The sequence below is a fragment of the Protopterus annectens genome, chromosome 2.part0 (genome assembly GCF_019279795.1).
Source record: "Protopterus annectens isolate FY-2018-M chromosome 2.part0, PAN1.0, whole genome shotgun sequence".
Taxonomy (NCBI): domain Eukaryota; kingdom Metazoa; phylum Chordata; order Ceratodontiformes; family Protopteridae; genus Protopterus; species Protopterus annectens.
The window spans coordinates 1,379,316,087-1,379,336,694 of NC_056728.1; the positions used below are offsets into that span (position 1 = coordinate 1,379,316,087).

General features: G+C 39.0%; 1 protein-coding gene across 1 annotated transcript in view; it reads left to right on the forward strand.

Moving 5' to 3' along the window:
- The window catches only part of ANK2 (ankyrin 2), a 3,034,032-nt gene that overhangs the window by 423,473 nt on the left and 2,589,951 nt on the right, over positions 1-20,608 (forward strand). The window lies entirely within an intron of this gene.

Sequence of the window (20,608 nt, forward strand, 5' to 3'; positions counted from 1 at the left end):
GTTTGTATAGATGAGGCATGTAGAAGTAAGGGAAGTAGAAAGGCAAAGGCCATGTTTTTTTAAAGGTTTGGCCTTGTACAGGAAGCTAAGTTTTTGGTGTTTTTTTTTTTTTTTTTTTAATAAGTTGTAAGTTTGACCAAATTTTTGTTGCTCATCAATGGTTAGACCATTATGTGTGTTAAGAGTTCAGTTTTGGTATTATTGGCTGACATAATGCTAGACAGTCTTTAGTTCAGAAACTCACTTAGAAGTAAGTAGTTGAGAATTATCAAGCCAGACTTCTATGGATGAGAAAGACTCTTACATGATTTGTTGAAGTTTAGACAATTTCCAGTCAGACCAGCCAGAGTGTAACCATTTGTATACTGGACTGTATTGACCTGTTTGGATGCTTTGTGATGGTCATTTATGAAAATGTTAAATAATAAGGGACCATGAATAGATCCTTGTGGGAGGACTACAGATGTGTATAGGAAGGGTGCCACATCATTTTTTTCCCCATTTTACGGCTTGTTGTTTATTAGAAAAATAACTACAATCCAATAAGGGTGATGATTCTGCAAGACCCAGAGAGGAGAGTTTTTATAATAGCTTGTGATGGGACATTGTATGAAATGCAGTGGAAAGATTAACAGAAAGCGAGGAAACCAAGTAACCTAAAGTTTTAGTGAGGTTCACAGCCTTAATAAAACTAAGAAGGGTAGTAGTGGTACAGTGATTGGTGCAAAAAAAGTGTTGCGTTGGGGAGAGTAGATAATTGTCAGTGAAATATTTAATGAGTTGTGGATGAAATGCATTTATCCAGTATTTTAGATATCATCCAAACCAAAGGGTAAAAATGTCAGGCAGACAAACCATTCAGAAAAAAAACTGCATGAAATATCCAAGCAGGCTAGAGCCTTCACTTTGTAATATGGTAAACCTCCTGTAGTGGAGGCCCATGGAATATATGCAAATGACCCCCTTAAAGACATAACAGTTTTTCAGCTACATGGCTTCTGAATGACCACAGTGTTTTCTTTTCTTTGTAAATCTTTATAGGTACATTCAGTCCAATAAAGGCAAACCCCACTAGCTGCAGACGTGCATTTTCAGCTGTTTTTGCAACCTCATCATTATACCATAAGAGGTTTATTTGGCTATACTTTAGAAATACATAGCTTATATAAAAGCCTGATGTCTATAAACATTAAGGTGCCTACAAAGTATCCCAAGTAACATCCATATTAAAGGGTAAAAAGGTTACATGGAAAAACCATTTAGTAAAAACTACAAGAAAAACCCAGCCAAGCTAGAATCTTAGTTGGTAGTTTATCTAAAGTTACTGAGGTAGGTTTTATGTTAAGAAGGAACTTCTTGATGGTAGAAACTGCAATTAGTTGGAAGGAGAAAATATTAAGGTGGTTGAACTAGAAGGCTGGGTGTGTTGTCTTACTGACTAAAAAAATCTACTGTTTCTTTGAAGTGAAAACTAAACTGATTGGCAATGCTATCTTTATGGTTTGATGTACATGACATTGATTGAATAGTTTGACCAGGGTGTTTTTATGGGTATTTTAAAGAGTAGTATAGTTCAATTTGTTAATTTTGTTATCCTGTTTGATGTGATCTTTAGTATGATTATGGAGGTATCTAAAATTTTATAGTTATTCTGGAGGGTTGTCATAGTATGTGTCCATGTTTTCCAAACTTTGTCCCTCAGCAAAGTGAGTTGTTTAGCATTACCTGATAGCCATGCTGCTGGGTTATCTTTAACTCTTTTTGTCCTGTCGCTGAAGATACAGCAAACCTACTGGCTGATAAATTCAAGTCAAACTTTACTTCTCTCTCTCCCGTCTGTCTACCCACAAGATATACCTGAAACTAATTGTTATACCTTTCTGATTGCAATGATCCAAGTTTCAGCAGCTAGCCTTGGTGCGTTTGCATACCTGTGTGGTATAATGATGATTTATCCATGTCAGAACAGTCACAACTGAAACCCTGGTTAACTAAAGAATACATTTAAAAAGAATCAACTAACATCAATAACAAAAAAGTGAAAGAAATAGTTTGTGAGGAGCTGCCATGTATCCCACCATATAAGGAGGTTTGCCCTCCATCCCAAATACTTTAGGTATACCTATTGAATTGTTACACAATAGTGGAGAAAGAGAGTAACTTTTAAATTCTCTTTCTGTTCAGTGCGAGTCCTAAAGAACAAGACTGAATGTTCAAAATTGGATATAATATATTAATTCCCGCATTCCTGTGGCTTGGGATATTCCCTTTTCTCATAGATATGGGCTTCTCAGAGCTAGTATGTACAAGCAGAGATGTGTGTGGTGGGGTGCAGTGCTCACATTGGAGGGTAGGGCATCTTGCCTCCCTACAAAAAACACCTGTAAGGAAGAACAGTGATTGTTGACATTCTCTTTTCTCGTTTATCTACTTTTTTTTATAATTTTGGGGCTCATGATTACAGGACTTGGAATTACACTTGGGAGCCAGGGAAGTGCATGCAGTCTGAAGTGAGTAATGTGTTCCTTCACTACGTACATCATCAGTAAAGCTAACTTTGATTTGCAGATTCAGTTCAAGTAATTCAACCACCAAGAACTAGCAATATTGACACATTTAGAAACAAACTGAATTTAAAATCGTGCCACACAACAACCACTTAAAATATAAATGTAACAAAAGCACTAATGCATCATCCAGCCAAATGTGTCATATCAGCACAGTTTTATATAAAGTAGTGGTTGGTAAAATAGCTCCAATAATAATGAATCTGAAATTACCATACAAAAACAATCAGGTTCACTTCTTAAATCTATCCTTCCATTCATCTACAACCCCTATTTTCCCATTTTTGCACATGGGGTGGCAGTCATCAAGGCAGATGTTTACACCACTGGGTGAATAGCACTTTTTTATTTATTTATTGTTTATTTTATTTTACATTTGTTTACCGGGAAAGTCTGACTAGATAGAGGTCCTTTTTCAGTGAAGGCCCAGGGAGAAAAGCTCCAGATAGTATATACAATATAACAAGCATTTGAATACATTTGTATCACACTTAGTTACATGTAGGTTCATAGGTTCATAGGTGTGTACTAGGCTAATGGCCCTGGGGCCTTTACAAGCCTAGCCATAGGATTACCCTGGCATAGTGCCACCTAACCTTAGTTCCCAGTGCCCCTGTCGAGTAGAGCCACTGGATTTATCCCCAGGGTGAATTTTCTGTTTTCCATCCACTGATCAAGATTTCTCTTGAAGAGGGTCAGTGAGGTGCTCTGCTTGACATGTATGAGAAGTCTGTTCCATAGCATGGGCAGTCTCAGGGTTATGAACTTGTCCCTCCAGCATTCTGTTAATTGTGGTAATGACGTTGAGGTCTCTGGAGTGTGTGGTGTGGAGGGATTGGGATTTCTTTAGATGTAGCATTTCTAACAGAGCTGGGTCAGACATGGCTTTGTAAGTCAAGCAGAGATCGCTTCTAAATAGGCGATATGAGACAAAGAATAGTTGGGAGTTTTTTGAGTCTGTCCATGTAGGACAAGTGTTTAAGGCCTATGATCCTCTTTGTGAGGTACTTTTGTGGCCTCTCCAGTTGTTACAGCTGTCTAGTGAGGTACATGCCAAATGGGGCATTGTACTCAGTGATTGGCCTAATGAGGGAATAGTAGAGGGAGACAATGACCTCTTTCTTCCTGGATGCAAAACCCTTAGTAATGAGATGTGCCACATAGAAGGACTTTCTGACCACAGTGGCAATGTGGTGATTAAAATAGAGGTTTCTGTCAACCTGTGTTCCCAGATCTCTTATAATGCCTTTTTTGTTCAGTGGACTACCAAAAATGTGGTAATTCATGGGAACTGTTTTTTCCCAAAGGGGATGACGACACATTTTTTGGCATTGAGCTTAAGGCCATCGTTTTGACACCAGTCATTGGTCACAGTGAGGCCATTCTGTAGATATCAACATCACTTGGAGAGTTAATAATAGCTCCCAGCTTGCAATTGTCAGTGAACTTTGTCAGCCAGAGTCCCTTCGTGTTGGCCTGGATTTCAGAGAAGTAAGTACCAAACAGGAGAGGACCCAGGACCGAACCCTGTGGGACTCCACTCGTGACTAGTAGGCAGTCTGATTTGGAGTCAGCTACTTTCACACTGTGAGTTCTATCTGTGAGCCAGTTTGCAACCCACCTAGTGATATAGGGGTTGATGCCAAGCTTAGTGAGTTTTTTCTGTGATTCCTGAGTGGGGAATGGTATCAAAAACCTTGGCCAGATCAAGGTAGGCTGTATAACCACCTTGCCTTCATCCACAGGTCTGGTGACTGGTTCAAAGAAGTTGACTAAGTTGAGCAGGCATGATCTACCTTTCACAAAACCAAACTGTGAGGGATCCAGAGTTTGGAGATTCCCTATTCCTTTTGTTTATTAGGTTCATGATGATGCTTTCCATAGCTTTGCATATCAGACTCATCAGGCTAATGGGGTGATAGTTACCAGGGTCTGTAGTCGCTCCTCCTTTGTGGAGAGAGATGACTGTAGCAGTGCACCATTCAGTAGGGACAAAGCCTGAGGTGAGGTTGTAATTGAACAGGGCACACAGGTGAGGTAACACTTCACTCTGTAGTTCATGTAGAACACAACCAGGGATATTATCAGGTCCCATAGAAGCTGTATTCTTGGCCTTGGACAGTGCTGTTGTAACCTGTGCAGCAGTAATACTGGCTGCCTGGCAATCTACTGGTATTGTGATTGGTCCTTTGGGGGGGGTGAGAGAGGGGTAAAGTTGGCAATGAATCTGTCGGCCAGTATACTGGCAATATCTGTTGGATCGGTATAGGAGTTACCATTGTGCAGTAGCTCAGAGCAAATCTAGGTATTGCCGTAGAGATTCTTTACATAACTTTAGAAGGCCTCATCTTTGTCTTTACTATCTGCTGCGATTCTATTTTCATAGCTAGCTTTAGAAGATTTAATGAGGGATCTCAACTTTTTATTGAAGCTGATAAAGGGAGTTTTTCCAGTCTTGGGACTTCATCTTATTCTGCATCAGCTTCCTCCTTCTGTTGTAGAGTTTGTTTATGGCAGGGGACCACCAGATTGGCTTCCTTTTTTGGAGGAGAGCGTCTTGGTTCTATTGGGTATGGCAAGATCCATGCATTTGTGTACGTGTTTGTGCAGTGCACTGGTGTATGATTTGCGGTCACGCAACTATTCTCCATTTGCATGGGTGCCGTGAAGTTAGCCACAACTGTTTTTAGGAGCCCAAAGTTAGCTTTGGAGAAGTTTTTCATGGTGTTTACCTTTGCCGGGGGGGGGGGGTGATGTGGATTTCCAAGGTGATTAGTTTATGGTCAGACCTAACCAGGGAGGAGCTGACTGTTGGTGTAGAGCAATGGTTGCCCATGTTAGTAATGACCAGGTCAAGGATGTTGCTACCTCTAGTGGGGGTAAGAATGAGCTGGTCCAGGGCATTGGAATTAATGAACTCCAGGAAACATTGGGCAAGTGTATTGGTACAGGAGTAGTTTACCCAGTTAATGGAGGGTAGTTGAAGTCACCTAGTAAGAGAGTGTTAGGTTGGACCCTAATAGTCTCCAGGGTGCTTAGGAATTTGGAGTGCGAGTCTTGGGACATGGTTAGGGCCCTATAGCAGGCTACAACCTGAATCACTGTCTTACCCAATGTTAGCTGCACCTGAAGTATCTCTGGTGTGTTATGTTGGGCTACTAGTCTGGAGGTGTGCACATCTTTTATGAATATGGAAACACCACCACCTTTGGAGCTTCAGTCCAAGTTCTGGGGCCGAAAGGTGTGGAATGAGTTATAGCCTGGTAGTGCAGGGAGTGCTTTCTGCTGCCTTGAACCAGGTCTCTGTTACAGCACAAATGTCGATGTTCTCCATTTTAAGGAGTGCTTCGAGCAAGTGCTTTTTGAGATTTAGACTTCTAGCTTTGAGCAGCATGACCCTCAGATTGCATTTGTTTGTAGCTGTTACAGTGGTAATTTGGTCTTTGGAACACCGCTTAAAAAAGGAAGTATAGGGGTGGCAAGAGCCCTGGATAGTATCCAGAAGCCTAGGGGTGACAGACGCAGGCCATCTCTGGCAAAGCATCGAGGTCTGTCAATCATGTCATCCCAGGCAGACAGATACTGGATCCCCTTAGAGTGACACCAAAAACTTAGCCAATTGTTGAAATCAGTCATTTTCTGCTTGTACTGTGGTATCATTCTGGGTAATGGTAGGATGCTTCTCAGGGCTAGGGTCATACCCGCCTGGGTTACATAATCCAAGAGCTCCTCCATGTCTCTTTTCATGTAGTCCAGGGAGGTATGTCTCAGGTCATTCACACCCACGTGTACAATGACAGAGTCATATTTGTAACAAACACAAATGGCCAGCAGTAAAAGTAATTCAGAGTACAAATGAAAACCCCCAAAACAAGTGTAAAACGGAAAACTTTAATAAACACAGACCGGTTTCGACACACCAGTGCCTTCTTCAGTGTGGGAAAAATAGAGTCATATTTGTACCTGTTGTTGAGGGACCTGAGTGCATGCATTATGTGGCGGATCCTGGCACCTGACAGTGACTATAGCAAGTGAAAACAAGTTCCATACATACATTATATAACTACTATGTTAAATCAGATAGAAAACCCATACAGTGGTATTTATAAACAAGTTGTCCTACCTAAATATCAGTAGCTTAAAGTACACATGTCTATTTAGAGTAGTAAATTCTGCCTAGAAGGGGTGATAGCAGCAGCTGACGGTAATGATTTAATTTGGAGTGGTGCATGGACATAGCCACTTGCTAGATAAATGAGTTTTTAGCATTTTTTAAATTGAGTTAAGGTTGGGGTAGATATTATGTTCGAAGGTAGTGTGTGTGTGTGTGTGTGTGTGTGTGTGTGTGTGTGTGTGTGTGTGTGTGTATGTGTGTGTGTGTTTCTCTATATTTTACAGTACTCTGCCCAATTTAATGTACAGACTCTGAATCCCATCTTGGTGCCTGAAACTTTTTATTAATACCTCTTTCACTTTTCTGTCATTTCTCTGTTTCATTTTGTCAAAGAAAGGAATCTGGCACTGTTTTGGAAAGAATTTTAGTGATAAAACCTGCAATGCCAGCACCATGATTTTAACAACATCTGGAGTTACTCAGAACTGTGATGATAATTTTCTTTTTCAGTGTTAATTTTGTATGTTTCTAAAAAAAGCGCAGAATTTTCCTGGCAGCTTAGCTCATGAACTATATCTTGGATTTGTCATACATTGTATGAGGCAATTAACAAAAATCCACTTTGGTACCACAGAGACATTGTTTTCTGGATGTTTGGTGGTCTGCATATAAGGTGGCAATCCATGTTATGCTGTATTTGCAAATTTGTGTGACATTGTCGTCAGATATACGTATAGTAATCAAATGTTGATGGTGAAAGAACACATACAGGAAGCTAAAAGTATAAGGAAAAGAAAACAGAATAAGAATGCCTCTTCATATTCTCAACCTTAAGAACTTGTCTTTTGCAGAAAATATTTTTCTTAATGCATCACAGATGTCTGCACCACTTTTGCTGAAACTGATTGCTTTTTGTACCCAGCTGAAGGGAAACTCCTTTCAGATTGCTAACAGATCAGTTCAAGAAAGCTGAGTAAATGTTATTAGGTCTTGTTTTTTTTTTTCTTCAGGAATACAAATTCTGTGTAGACGTAAAGAATTGCATGCATGTTCTTGTTCTGTTTATATCATTAATTGCCATGCAGCTTTAATGATCTACACCTACAGATGTGGGTTTGATTCCTTGACCCTTTATATATATATATATATATATATATATATATATATATATATATATATATATATATACATTCTGTGACTAAGTTAACTCTTTAATTAGCCCAGTTCTCTAAAGCCACTCCTAAAACCTGGCAGTCTCCCGTGACTAGTATGGCTAAATAAATAAATCATTGAAGAGGTTTCATGTTAGTTTTATTGAAAAAAACTCAACAAACTGTTGTGGTTACCTCAGGCTATGTCCAAAGCATCTGTGACCACGGTCTGGTTGGGAGTAGTCTGTCTGTCTGTCTGAAAGTAATACTCTCATTCATTTGTAGTTGCTACATCCACCATTTCAGTCCCCTTCATACACATGGCAAAACTGGTATGATGCACTCCAGGGACTAGTATTGCTGGTCTCAACTAGTCATAAGAAACCACTGCAGTTTACTGTTGTGCACTTTTGCCAGAACCTTCAGAATGGTGAACTCTATATGGCATAATATGATTATATGGCCTGCAACTTAAATAGGATATGCTGGAGGGACAGATTTATCTCCCAGCAACTGCCATGTCTTTGGAACAGGCTACCAATTCATGTAAAACAGAGCACCTCTATGACACTGTTCAAGAGGAACCTGGACGAGTGGATGGGGCACTGCAAATTCTTACCAGGGATAGCACCCACAACTCTCCTGGACATGGGCAGTCATCACTAAATTCAATCTTGTGTATTGACTAGTATTTCTACAGTATTACATTGGGTTGAAATGGCTAGGCTTAAAATGACCTCAGGATCAATAGCCTAGTAATCTCCTATGAAATTTCTAGCTATTGTGACTGAGTTCTGACATGTCCTGAAAGAAAGCTGTGAAGGAGTATGCTTTCTTCTGTTTTAGGTAAACATTGTTTGGGTTGGTGTTTACTAGAGTCCACAAAAAGACTACACTTCTGTATGGGCACAAGTTGTACTTCTGCTTGTTGATGAAGAAGGCCAGTTTGTTGAGGTAATCGGGGGTATACCCACTTCATCCCACCTGGATCTGTGCCTGTATCAGGAAGAAATCTAAGTAAGGGTAAATGTGGCTGTCCTTGGTCCAGTAGTATTGTTATCACTGGCAGTCAGACATTTTGTAAAAACTCTGAGTGCAGTAGATAAACCAAAGGGCAAGGAGGTAAATTGGGATGGATTGTCTCCTCCCCACAAATCCCAGATACTGCCTGTTTCCCTTAAAAATAGGTATATGGAGGTAGGCACCTTTGACTTATGATGTCACTTAGGGAGACTGATGACCTTGGCATGGCAATAGAGCATGTAGAGTTAATATCTTAAATTTTGGAAATGTATTTAGTCTTGACAAATCTAAGATGAGTCCCCAGGAACCATTATCTCTGGGTAGGAATAATGGCCTTGACTTGTGACTTTTTGACTTCTGCCCAGAGGAGAAAGGCCCTGTTGTTCCCGTGTTAACATCTGTGCTAGGAGTTGGTTAATGAGGTTTTCCTGACTTTTTGGAGGTGGTTGTAAACCATTTTTTTTGTGGTCTGACCAGAAACTTTTAACCTCTAGAGGTAATTTTTAGAACCCACTGGTCTCTGCTTATGTCTAACCAGAGACAGTAAGAAGAGATCATCTAATTTCCTGTCATGGTGTAGTATAACTGTGTGTGTGTGTTTGTGTGTGTGTGTGTGTGTGTGTGTGTGTGTGTGTGTGTGTGTGTGTGTGTGTGTGTGTGTGTGTGTGTGTGTGTGTGTGGGGGTGTAGGGGCCAAGTATGGAGTTTTAGAGACAGTGGTAGTGAAAAAGCAGGTAGAGCCACAGCTGCTTCCTGTTGTAGCTTGTGTGTTGGGGCCTCAAGCCTTCCTGTCTTTTTGCTGCCATCTTCTCTGTTTTACCCTTCAGTTGTTCACCTTTGCACTGCCCCTGGTAATTAGGGCCTTGCTTAGAGGAATAGTTTCTGCTGTATTTTGGAATGGGGGTAAAACTTGTTTCCCTGACTCCATGGTTTCCCCCTTGTGCTCCAGTCTTTTGAAAATGTTGTTGGAATAGGGTTCCAATAAATAGTTCCTTTACTTAGGGGGCATTAAGGAGATGCATCTTTACGTACCGGGCACAGACTGTGTCTTCAACAGCAAGTGTCTCTCAATGACTAGCCCCATAGCAGTTCAAGACACAGTCTCTGCCCGGGATGCTGCTATGCACCTTCACATACCCGGGCAGAGACTGTCTTCAACCACAAGTGTCTCTCAATGACTAGCCCCATAGCAGCATCCCAGGATGCTACATCCACAACATTATATCCGCATTTTAAAGCATGTTTTCTGTAAAGTAGTCTTGGCCTGGTTGAAGATAGAAGCACTTAAGGTTTCATCCTGCATTACCCCACAATTCTCCAGTAGTTGCTTCAGGACATTTTAGCTGTTCCATAATGTGAGGATGGCAGTTCAAAGCCCTAAAGACAGGGATTGCTAAATTTAATGCTCTCTTCCTAAATTGTACTTTCCCTCAAGTGTAACAGACATCAGGGCCAGGGGTTGTTCATGTGCCATCACAGACATGACACTCCTACCAAGAAGCTTCAGGTAAGTTGCCTAGTTTGAGGGATCCATTTCCTTTGGTACTTGTGTCTCTGGTTTTTCTTCTTTGAAATGACATCTGTGTAGCCCTGCTGATGTGACTCCACACACAAGGCAGTCCAGCCTAAGAGGGCTACAAGTATATTTTGGCCAGATATGCCTGGAAGACTTCCTGCCTTCTTTTAATAGTCTTCACATGAAAGCTGTGTCAAATCTGACAGAGATTTTATGCTCTAGATCAGGGCACCATACGCAATGGTTGTGATAATCTATATCCGGAGTCTGATACCTGCAGGCACACTTATTAGTTTTCTCTGAGACAGATATGCCCTGTATTTTCATGTATGGCACCAGCTATCCAAATGTCCATTAAAGCACAAACTTGAAAAGTAAAACTAGAGTACAATTTTGCAATAATGTGTCTAGGAAAAGTTCCCCGCTGGGTTACTCATACTACAGCTGTTTCTGCTGTAGGCCTGGACAGAAGCTGGATTGTTTACTGTACTCATTTGGTGTGATCATCAATGTGGCAATAAAGAACTGAAGATAGCTTGAGCTGATGCCACCTTTATACTAGATATGAAGGTATCTAAGGTAAGGCAACTTTGGCTGGCTAAGGGAAAAGGCTATTGAGATCTAAAAGTCAGGATGGACATTTAGACTCGGCCTGTGTGGCAGAGCTTTCTAATGTTATGATTATAAATCACAAGATCCCTAGATATACGACATTTGATAGCTTTAGCTGTGCAAAGAAATGCATATTCTTGTGTGAGGTTTCAAGGTTATATTTTTTTACACTCTGGTGCTTAGGGTGCAAGTTTAAAATTGTCTCCATGTCAGATATGCTGCTTTTCTGGAAGCAGTTAAAGGCAATCTGACAACATCAGGATAACTCATATAACAAGCAGTTCTGCCAGTAGTGAAACTAAACTGGCTAATGTTTTAGACACTGAAGACCTGCAGATTAAATGTCTTTGATTTTGCAGAATATTCCTGATTTTGCCTCATATTTTTACCCTGTCCCTTATTAAAATGTTTGATTTTTATGGTAAGTCGCTGAGGTTTACAGCCAGTCAGTAATGCCAAATATTAGTTTTGTGAAAATGCATACTGATGCAGAACCTGTTGTTCTATTAACTTAAATGTAAAAAAAAACTTAAGAAATTAGGCATAAACCCCTATGTTACATGCAGGATTACCAGCTATCTCTCAGATAGAACCCAGGAAATTAGGCTAGAGGAATCCACTTCCAGAAAGGGGCCATTCACTAGCGGAGCCCCTCAGGGCTCAATGCTGGATCCTCTCCTTTTTGGTATCTACTTCTTGGAAGTCAATATCAATGTCAGGGGCCTCTGGCTGACAATGTTTGCAGAAGACTGCAAACTAGGAGCAGTCATAGAATCCTTCCAAGACACTAATATCGTCCAGGAAGGACTAATACAGAGAAATAACTGGTGCCATGGATACAGTTTAAACCTCAGTGCCAAGAAATGCATAATAGTATTCTTTGGAAAGTTGACTACCTCAAGAAACTACCTGATTAATAACACACCCGTAAGAGTAGACCAAATAGTCATGCATTTCGGATGGCTGTAGACAGTAACCTGGCTTTTGACCAAAATATGTTTAAGGTAGTAAGGAAATAATTCTATGTTGCTCAAGTTGTAAGCAAGGCTATGGTATCTAGGACCAAGGAAGTAATTGTTCCACTGTGCTCAGCCCTTATCAAACCCATAATTGAAAACAATACCCTCCTCATTAAGTAACTGACCAGACACATGCAAACAGAATGTCCACAAAGATCCCTCACAAAAAGAATACAGAGTGTTAGCAACAAGTCCTATGCAAATCACGTCAAAGCCCTATTTCCTATACTTTGGGTTCTACAGACTATTGTGTGGTTACCTATGTGAAGCAGAGTTCTTCCCTCGCACTATTTAAGCATAACCTGGACCAGTGGATGGGCAGTCGAAAAATTCACCTCTGGTGTGTCACCTATGCCACTAATGCATACAGGCAACCTGTAAATATTTGACTGTGCATACCCTAGCATACATTTATCCCTAAAACTAACCTCTAGGGCAGTAAATTTGTTGGCTACATTTGGAATGCATGGCTTGGCGTAAAAAGGCCCTTGTGGATGTTAGCCGAAAATATACCTACAAACCTATAATGCACTGTTTTACTCTCTGTTTAAATGTTTTGGAATCTGACCTACAGATGCATCCTTTGACTGAGTTTTTATTTCTCTTGATTATAAAGTTATAATATGAAATGTGCCATTAAAACAGAAGTAGTCCTATAAAGTGATGTGCATATTCTTATTAACATTACATGATTTTTGCCACACAAGAAATGTTGAAGAAACAGCAAAAGTCCAGATAAAACTCCACAGATTTATTACAGACAGTTAAGCGCTTTCATCCCCATATGGGACTTCTTCAAAACTGCCATCATTAAAACACAAACCATTTAAATACATGTCAGACTAATCATGTGACATCCAATAAACCAATCAGTTTGATGAAACAATATAATCCTTAAGATTGTGTGTATATAGAACCTAGTGCTTAAACTAAAGCACAAATACATAAAACAGTATAAAAACAGATGTGTATGACCCTGAATGATATAGGGATTCATATTAGAACAGCCCCATAATTTGTTAGATATTAAATTTATGTTTACATAACACCAACTTTAAAAATATCTATTAAAAAAAACTATTAAACATACAAACTTTTTGACTTTAATAAAGGGCTAATAGAGCAGGCTTCATTCAATCCAGGGGGCGCTGTTGCATTTAATTTCAACTGCCAAATAAGTTCCCTAGCCAACAGGTGTTCATGAATAATATAGCCCTTTGGGTCTCTTTTTATCTGCTGTAGAACTGTAAATTTAAATCTGTGACTAGGGTAAGCCTGTATATGTCTGTAGTAGTTTTTGCCTTATTAACCTCCAGGTCACGTTCATAAATTCTCTCCTTTAGTTTTCTGTTTTTTGCAGTTTCTTCCACATTTCTGATTTGGTTATTAGTTGGACTCTTGTTCATTTGCTATTACGTGGTTTTTGACTACATTTGAAAAATTACAGTATCTCTTTGGTTAACAGTTTGAAATAAAAACCTAGAACATGAACGGCCTTTGTAGTCATGCAAGGTATTCAAACAATGACAAGGTGTTTAATTTGCTTAAATAAGTAGGAACACTTATAGTTTAAGTATTCTCATTTTTAATGATTACCTTATAAAATAATACTTAAAAGAGGTAGGCAGATTTGCAGAAATCTGCTCTCCATTTAAAATAAAATGATCATAATGATAGTAACTATGTTTAATTTATATGTTATCAAGATAAACTTGTTCTACAGTATTTCTTGCATTAAATCTCTGCAGCGGCATATGCACATGTTATGGATGACTTTATATAAATAAAAAGCGCATATATATATATATATATATATATATATATATATATATATATATATCGCGCTATATGTCTATATATATATATATATATATATATCTGTGTGTGTGTGTGTGTGTGTGTGTCTGTGTTCATAGGTGTTTACTAGACTAATGACCACAAGGGCCTTTTTAAGCCTAGCCATGCATCCCAAATCTCTGACAAGTTCTGATACCCTTGAAAAGTGTGAGCATGGACTTGTGAGATGAACCCTTTACATGTTACCTGTTTGCATCAGAGACATAGGTGCCAAACCAGGGATGAATTTCTGGTTTTCCATCCAACTGTCCAAGTTGCACTTGAATTGGGGAGGAACTCTGCTTCACATGGATGGGGATCCTGTTCCATAGACAGGGTAGTGTCTGGGATACATCTCTAGCTCTCCAGCAGGTCCTATTTATATCAGAAGTAAGGTTTAAGTCTTTAGAATGGGTAATTCTGGTACTGTTTGTTTGTGGATATGCAGGAGGTCCATCAGAGTGGGGTCTAACAATGCCCTGCATGCCAGGCATAGATCTCCTCTCAAAAGCCTGTAAGAGACAGAATACAGGGAATAGGCCCTTGACGCAGTCTGCATAGGGCATATTACTTATGCCCTGTATTCTTTTAGTGAGAAACCTCTGTAGACATTACAGTTGTTGGATACGCCTGGTTAGGTACATAGCAAAGGGGGCATTGTACTCAATGATAGGTCGTATGAATGCCGACTATAGTGGAACAATAACTTCCTTGGACTTAGATGCCATACCTTTGTTTATAAGTTGCTCAGCATAGAATGATTTCCTCACCACTGTAGACACATGATGATCAAAGGCTAGATTGCTATCTATGTGTGTCCCAAGTCCATGACTACTGGGTCAACTCTAAGGAGTGTGTTGTTAATATGATAGTTACCAGAGATACTATTATGCATTTCTTGGCATTTAGTTTTAGTCCATGACTCTGACACCAGTTGTTTGTCTGTGTCAGCCCCTCCTGGAGAATATTTGTGTCAGTGTGGGATTCAATGACAGCTCCTAATTTGCAGTCATCTGCAAATTTAGTCAGCCAGAGACCACTGACATTGGCCTTGACTTCTGAGAAGTAAATGCTAAAAAGGAGTGGCCCAAAGACTTGTGATTGGCCCTGTTTGTAGAGGTGGACTCCCCAATTCTAACTTTCTGGGTCCTGTCTGTGATCCATCTAGCTATCCACTGGGTAACATACGGGTTTGTACCTAACCTCCTGAGTTTGTCAACAATGCCCAAGTGGGGTATTGTGTCAAATGCCCTGGCCAGGTCAAGGTAGGCAGTGTGAACAATTTTTCCCTCATCCATTGCTTTGGTGACCTTCTTAAAAAAGTCCACCAGGTGAGTAGGCATGATCTGTCCTTTACGAAACCAGACTGAATTGGGTCCAGTGTCTGGAGGTTTAGTATATCTCTATTGATCATCTCTGTGGTACTTCTTTCCATGTCTTTATATATAAGACTAGTGAGATTTATGGGTCTGTAGATGGCCCATATGAGAAACAACAGGCCATATATAAGACTAGTGAGACTTATGGGTCTGTAGATGGCCCATATGAGAAACAACAGGCCAGCACAAAGTGGTGTAAAGTATTCTTTTAATTATGGCATGTAGGCAAAAAGGTACAAAAAACAAAGAACCAGACTGGTTTTGGCTAAGTAAAGCCTTCCTCAGTGTAAGCCATACTCATTGGTTGATTAAAACTGTTCATTTAGTCCAGGAGGAAACAAACCACCCAGTTTAATTATCCACTTTTTCTTTATTATTTAGAATGGAGTGCCAACCAGTTTTATTACATCTGTCTCCTATGATCCTGTCAGTAATGGTAAATTTAAAATTTGCATTTGTGTGTGTTAGGGAATGCTTGTATAGGGCACTAGATTGTCTTTTATTTCTGATATCACTAAAATGTTCAGTCATATGTAGTCTTAGTGGTTGAGATGTCTGTTCAATGTAAAATGCTGAACAGGAACATGTGGCAAGATAAATGACCCAATCCTTGTTACAGTTGGCTAAAAATTTTATATCAAATACTACAGCTGTGTTTTTTGCTAGGAAAGTGTTTAGATTTGGTTACTCAATGTGCACAGTGTCCACAAGGGACACAGCCATATAGAGGTTCACCCATGATTGTTTGTTGTTGTTTATGTCTGTCAGATTCCTGCCACTGTTTATAGTGGCTAAAATATGAGCCCAATGTCTTACCTCTACGAAAGGAAAATGAGCATTTGTGATTAAGAATGTTAGATAATTTGTGATCAGCTAGCAATATATCCCAATGTCGGTTGATAATATCCATCAATATGTTGGTATTGCATCCATATGTTGTCAGTAAATGAATATCAGAAGCCCCTGATTGTTGGTTTGCCTTGTAGGTCAATAATTCATTCCTATCCTGAGCAGATGCCCAATTACTTATGGTCAAGACACTGCCAGATTTGTGGCCTCTGGTTTTGAACCTGCAGACCAGGTCTTATCTATAATGTTCACAGTTGTCTGGATTAGAACAGATATGTCTCATACAAATAAGCTGTGATTTTGGAATGTTCCTTATGATATGAGGAGGATGGAAACTGGTCGCATGCAATAGTTAATTATATTGTGGATATTTGTGATATACTTTACTATCCAAGGTGTTGTCAATGTTTCTGGTGACCAAAACATCCAGAAACGTAATTTGTTTTACATGGTAGTTCACCGTAAAGTGTATCCCCCACTTATTACCATTTAGATATCAGACAAATTTTTTTAAATAATCACTGTCTGCCCTCCAGACCATCAAACAGTCGTCTAGATACCGTTTCCATATATCTATTTCTTTCAGTTATATATTATGACTTGAGTCATAAATCAGTTGCTCTTCAAGAAATGTCATAAACAAATCAACATAAATTGGGGCAAAAGAAGACCCTGTGGCAATGCCTTGCAATTGCCAAAAACATCTACCATGGTAATAAAAAAATATTTTTGGTAAGTACATGTTCTGCTAGACAGACTAGGAAAGTGTTGAACTCCGGTGGATATAATTCAGCTTTATCTAACCAATATTGTAAAGCCTGTAAACCCGCCCAATGGGGAATGTTGGTATATAGTGCTGCCATGTCAGGAGTGCATAATAGCCACCCAGGCTCTAATTGCATATCAGAAATGATGTGCAAAAACTGCATAGTGTCTTGTATCCGTGATCTGACACATTTTAACAAAGGCTTTTAAATATTTGGTCAGAAACTGGGAGAGTGGTTCAGTAAGTGAACCTTTGCCAGAAACAAGTGCACTACCAGGTGGATTCTTTATGTTCTTATGAATCGTTGGTAATAAATATAAATATTGGTTACAAGGATTAGACACGGTAAGATGATATAAAACCGAATCAGAAATTATCCCTTTTTCTTTGGCATCAAGGAGAAATTGGTCAATTTGTTGTTTAAACCTGTGACATGGGTCCAGGGGCATATACATATAATATCGACCATCATTAAGTTGTCTTTCAACTTCCCCATGATATTTGGCCCAATCCATGACTACCACAGCTCCACCTTTGTCTGCTGGTAGAATAACCACATTTTTATTATTTTGAAGGTTCAAAAACACCTGTTGTTAGATCTTTGAGAGATTGTGGGACAAAATCTCAGATTATTTAAAGTGAAAATGTAGGTCTTTGAGAACACTAGTCTGAAACATGAAAACATTATGGTGCATGGGGGGCATAAACATAGATTTATGAAATTTAAACATGTTGTGATCTATAGCAGGTGAAACAGAATCAAAATACAATCTTAAATTCAATAAGTGACAAAAAGATGTCATATCTTGGGCAAAGGAGTCCTCTGGAAAAAAAAAAAAACAGGTACAAAATTAAGGCCTTTATTTAGCAGTTGTAATTCAGCTTGGGATAGAGGTGGAGATGAAATATTCAACACATTTTCAGTAACATTTATTTCTGTACCATGATTTTGAGTAATGTCTATACATTGTGTACCTGCCCTGTGTTTTCTACCTCCCCTGAGAGGTTTACCCCTAAAGGGTTATCCAGATGACTACGTTTAGAAATTGGGGACTCCAGAATGTGGTGCATATACATATCTGTAGCAGAGGATGAATCCTCCGCTGATGCTCAACTCTGAGGGATTCCAGATTTCTTGAGGATAAAATTGGGTCTTTTCCTCTTAAAGGGCTTTCTGTCCAGATTATCATATTTTACATTCTTAGTTACCCCAAAGGTTTTACCTCTTTGATAATCACCCATGTCTCTATTGAATTTGTGCATTTACTTTTTTCTTAACTGTTTTTCCAAAATCAATAATTCTTTGCTAAGCTGATTCAAACAAGACACATAACATCGCTGTCCTTCATATTTTTAGTTTCCTCATAAATGCCTGCCATTTCTGAAATACATTGATCATTAGACCTATCATAATAGGATGTTAATATGTCTACAGATCTCATGGATGCCCTCTGTTGGGCAAGACCCCATTGTTCTGATAGATCCTTATGTATATTGGCAACTAATGGTTGGATCCTGACTCTAATGCCCCTCGGGGAAATCCCCTTTGCGTGGTAGGCCTTGAAAAGTTTTAAGTGCCAAACATTTGTCCTTAATGTTCGCATGCTTTTAGTTAATTTTTGAAAAATAGAAATACATGTGCTGTCTGGCTCCTCTAAGTTAGCCACTTCATTTGCTCCAGTCTTGGACCCCAATCCAAATACCCCCAAGTCATTTCTATTGGCTGAGAGACCTTGTAAGATCTTGTTGAGATCCATTATTAGTGTGAATATAACCAATCAAGACCTAACCACCTAATAATGGTAGTAATGGAAGTTGTTCCTAAAAAATATATGTAAATACAAAAATGTAGATGCTCCCCAAAAGCCATATATGTGTCAGTAAAAAACAATAATATAGGGATGCCTGGATGAGGTCTGTTCAAAAATCATATAAGAAACCACCACACTGGGATATAGAATGGTATGACTAATCTCACATAGATGTACATAATCTTTGTATATATTCTCCACTACATCAGGTCCAGTCTTATGTGTAACTAAAAACCCAGTTAAGGGGAACAATAATAGCCACTGCATGTCTTTGAGATGAATCTCCTTCCAACAATGCAGTTATTGGCCCACAGGAAAGAACACCAACCATGCAACACTATGCTCCCCAAAATACAAGTTTGTGATCCCTTAAGATATAACCAATAATAGCATATATGAATATATGCATACATAAAAAAGAAAAAGAGAAACCAGAATCAATTATAGGGGAGCCATAATAGCCCTTGCATATACCAAAATATATAAGCCTGTATTCCCAATTGTGTGCATAAGAACCAATACCACACTAATATCCAAGTCTGTGCAAAAACATAGAATAGTTATTACCGCAATGCTACGCTCCCCTATATAAATGAAGAGATTTATTATAAATTTATCTAATTTAAGGAGCACATAAATGACCAGACCTAAATGTAGAGATCAAACGTGCCAATTATATATATATATATATATATATATATATATATATATATATATATCCCTCCTGGTCTTATTAAGAAATCTGTACATACTTATGTGAACAATGTCAACTCAGACTGTATACCACCGTGATCTGTTCAAGATCCAAATTGAAACAAAGATTAAATATTAGATTCTTATTATACAAATTATGCAAGGCAGCATTGAAAAATAGGGACAAAAAACACAGCTTTAACTGCTATAAACATTAATAGCCAGAATTCACATTAAACACTCCCCCATACATTGCTGATGTATCATGATAAACCAATGATGTCTCAGAATTGTCCAAAATAAGCTACGTAAGATTTTGAACACGTAGTAGTTCACACAATTTTTTTTAAATAATTATTTTGTCAAATAGTCACCATGTCTGTATGTCCATGTATGATAAACAAGGTTCAATCCTCCTGAATCGAAAAATATTTTTGGTGGTTTATTCAGAGGTTGCTCACTATGTTATAAATCACCAAATAGATACACAAAGAATTTGATCGTTCAAAATCCAAATAAGGCCTCAGGAGGAGAAGACACTAAATACCCCTATCGAAATCACATAACCCTGGACTAAAGCGAACGTCTATGGCGTCTTGATGCTTTATCCCACTGTGTTACAGTTAGATCCAGAGATTCACTTGCTTAGATCCCCAAAATGTGATGAAACAGGCTGATGTCCTTGCAGGAACAGTACAATCCCTGCAACCAAATCCAACGAACTGTTCTGTACTCAGAACTAAACCGAAAAGTTACTGGTCAATGAAGAAAGAGAGAAAAACATGCCAAACAACATCCAGCATATGAATCCTATAGTCCTTACGCACCAAGATTAATCTGACAACTAACCATCCGTATAAGTGAACGAGAAGAGATCATCCATCAGAAAGTCGCATATGCACCACAACACAGCCCAACAGTGAGGAAAACCACAGATGCAGGAAAGTATGCAGTATGGCAAGTGCAACGGCCCAAAAAGATACAATCCATATGAGAAACAATAGGCCAGCATAGTGGTGTAAAGTATTCTGTTTAATTATGGCATATAGGCAAAAAGGTACAAAAACCAAAGAACCAGACCGGTTTTGGCTAAATAAAGCCTTCCTCAGTGTAAGCCATACAATTCACTAGTACCATTCCTAGTCTAGTGCCCTATACGAGCATTCCCTTACACACACAACTGCAAATGTTAGATTTATCATTATTGAAAGGATCATAGGAGACAGATGTAATACAATTGGTTGGTACTCCATTCTAAATAATAAATAAAAAA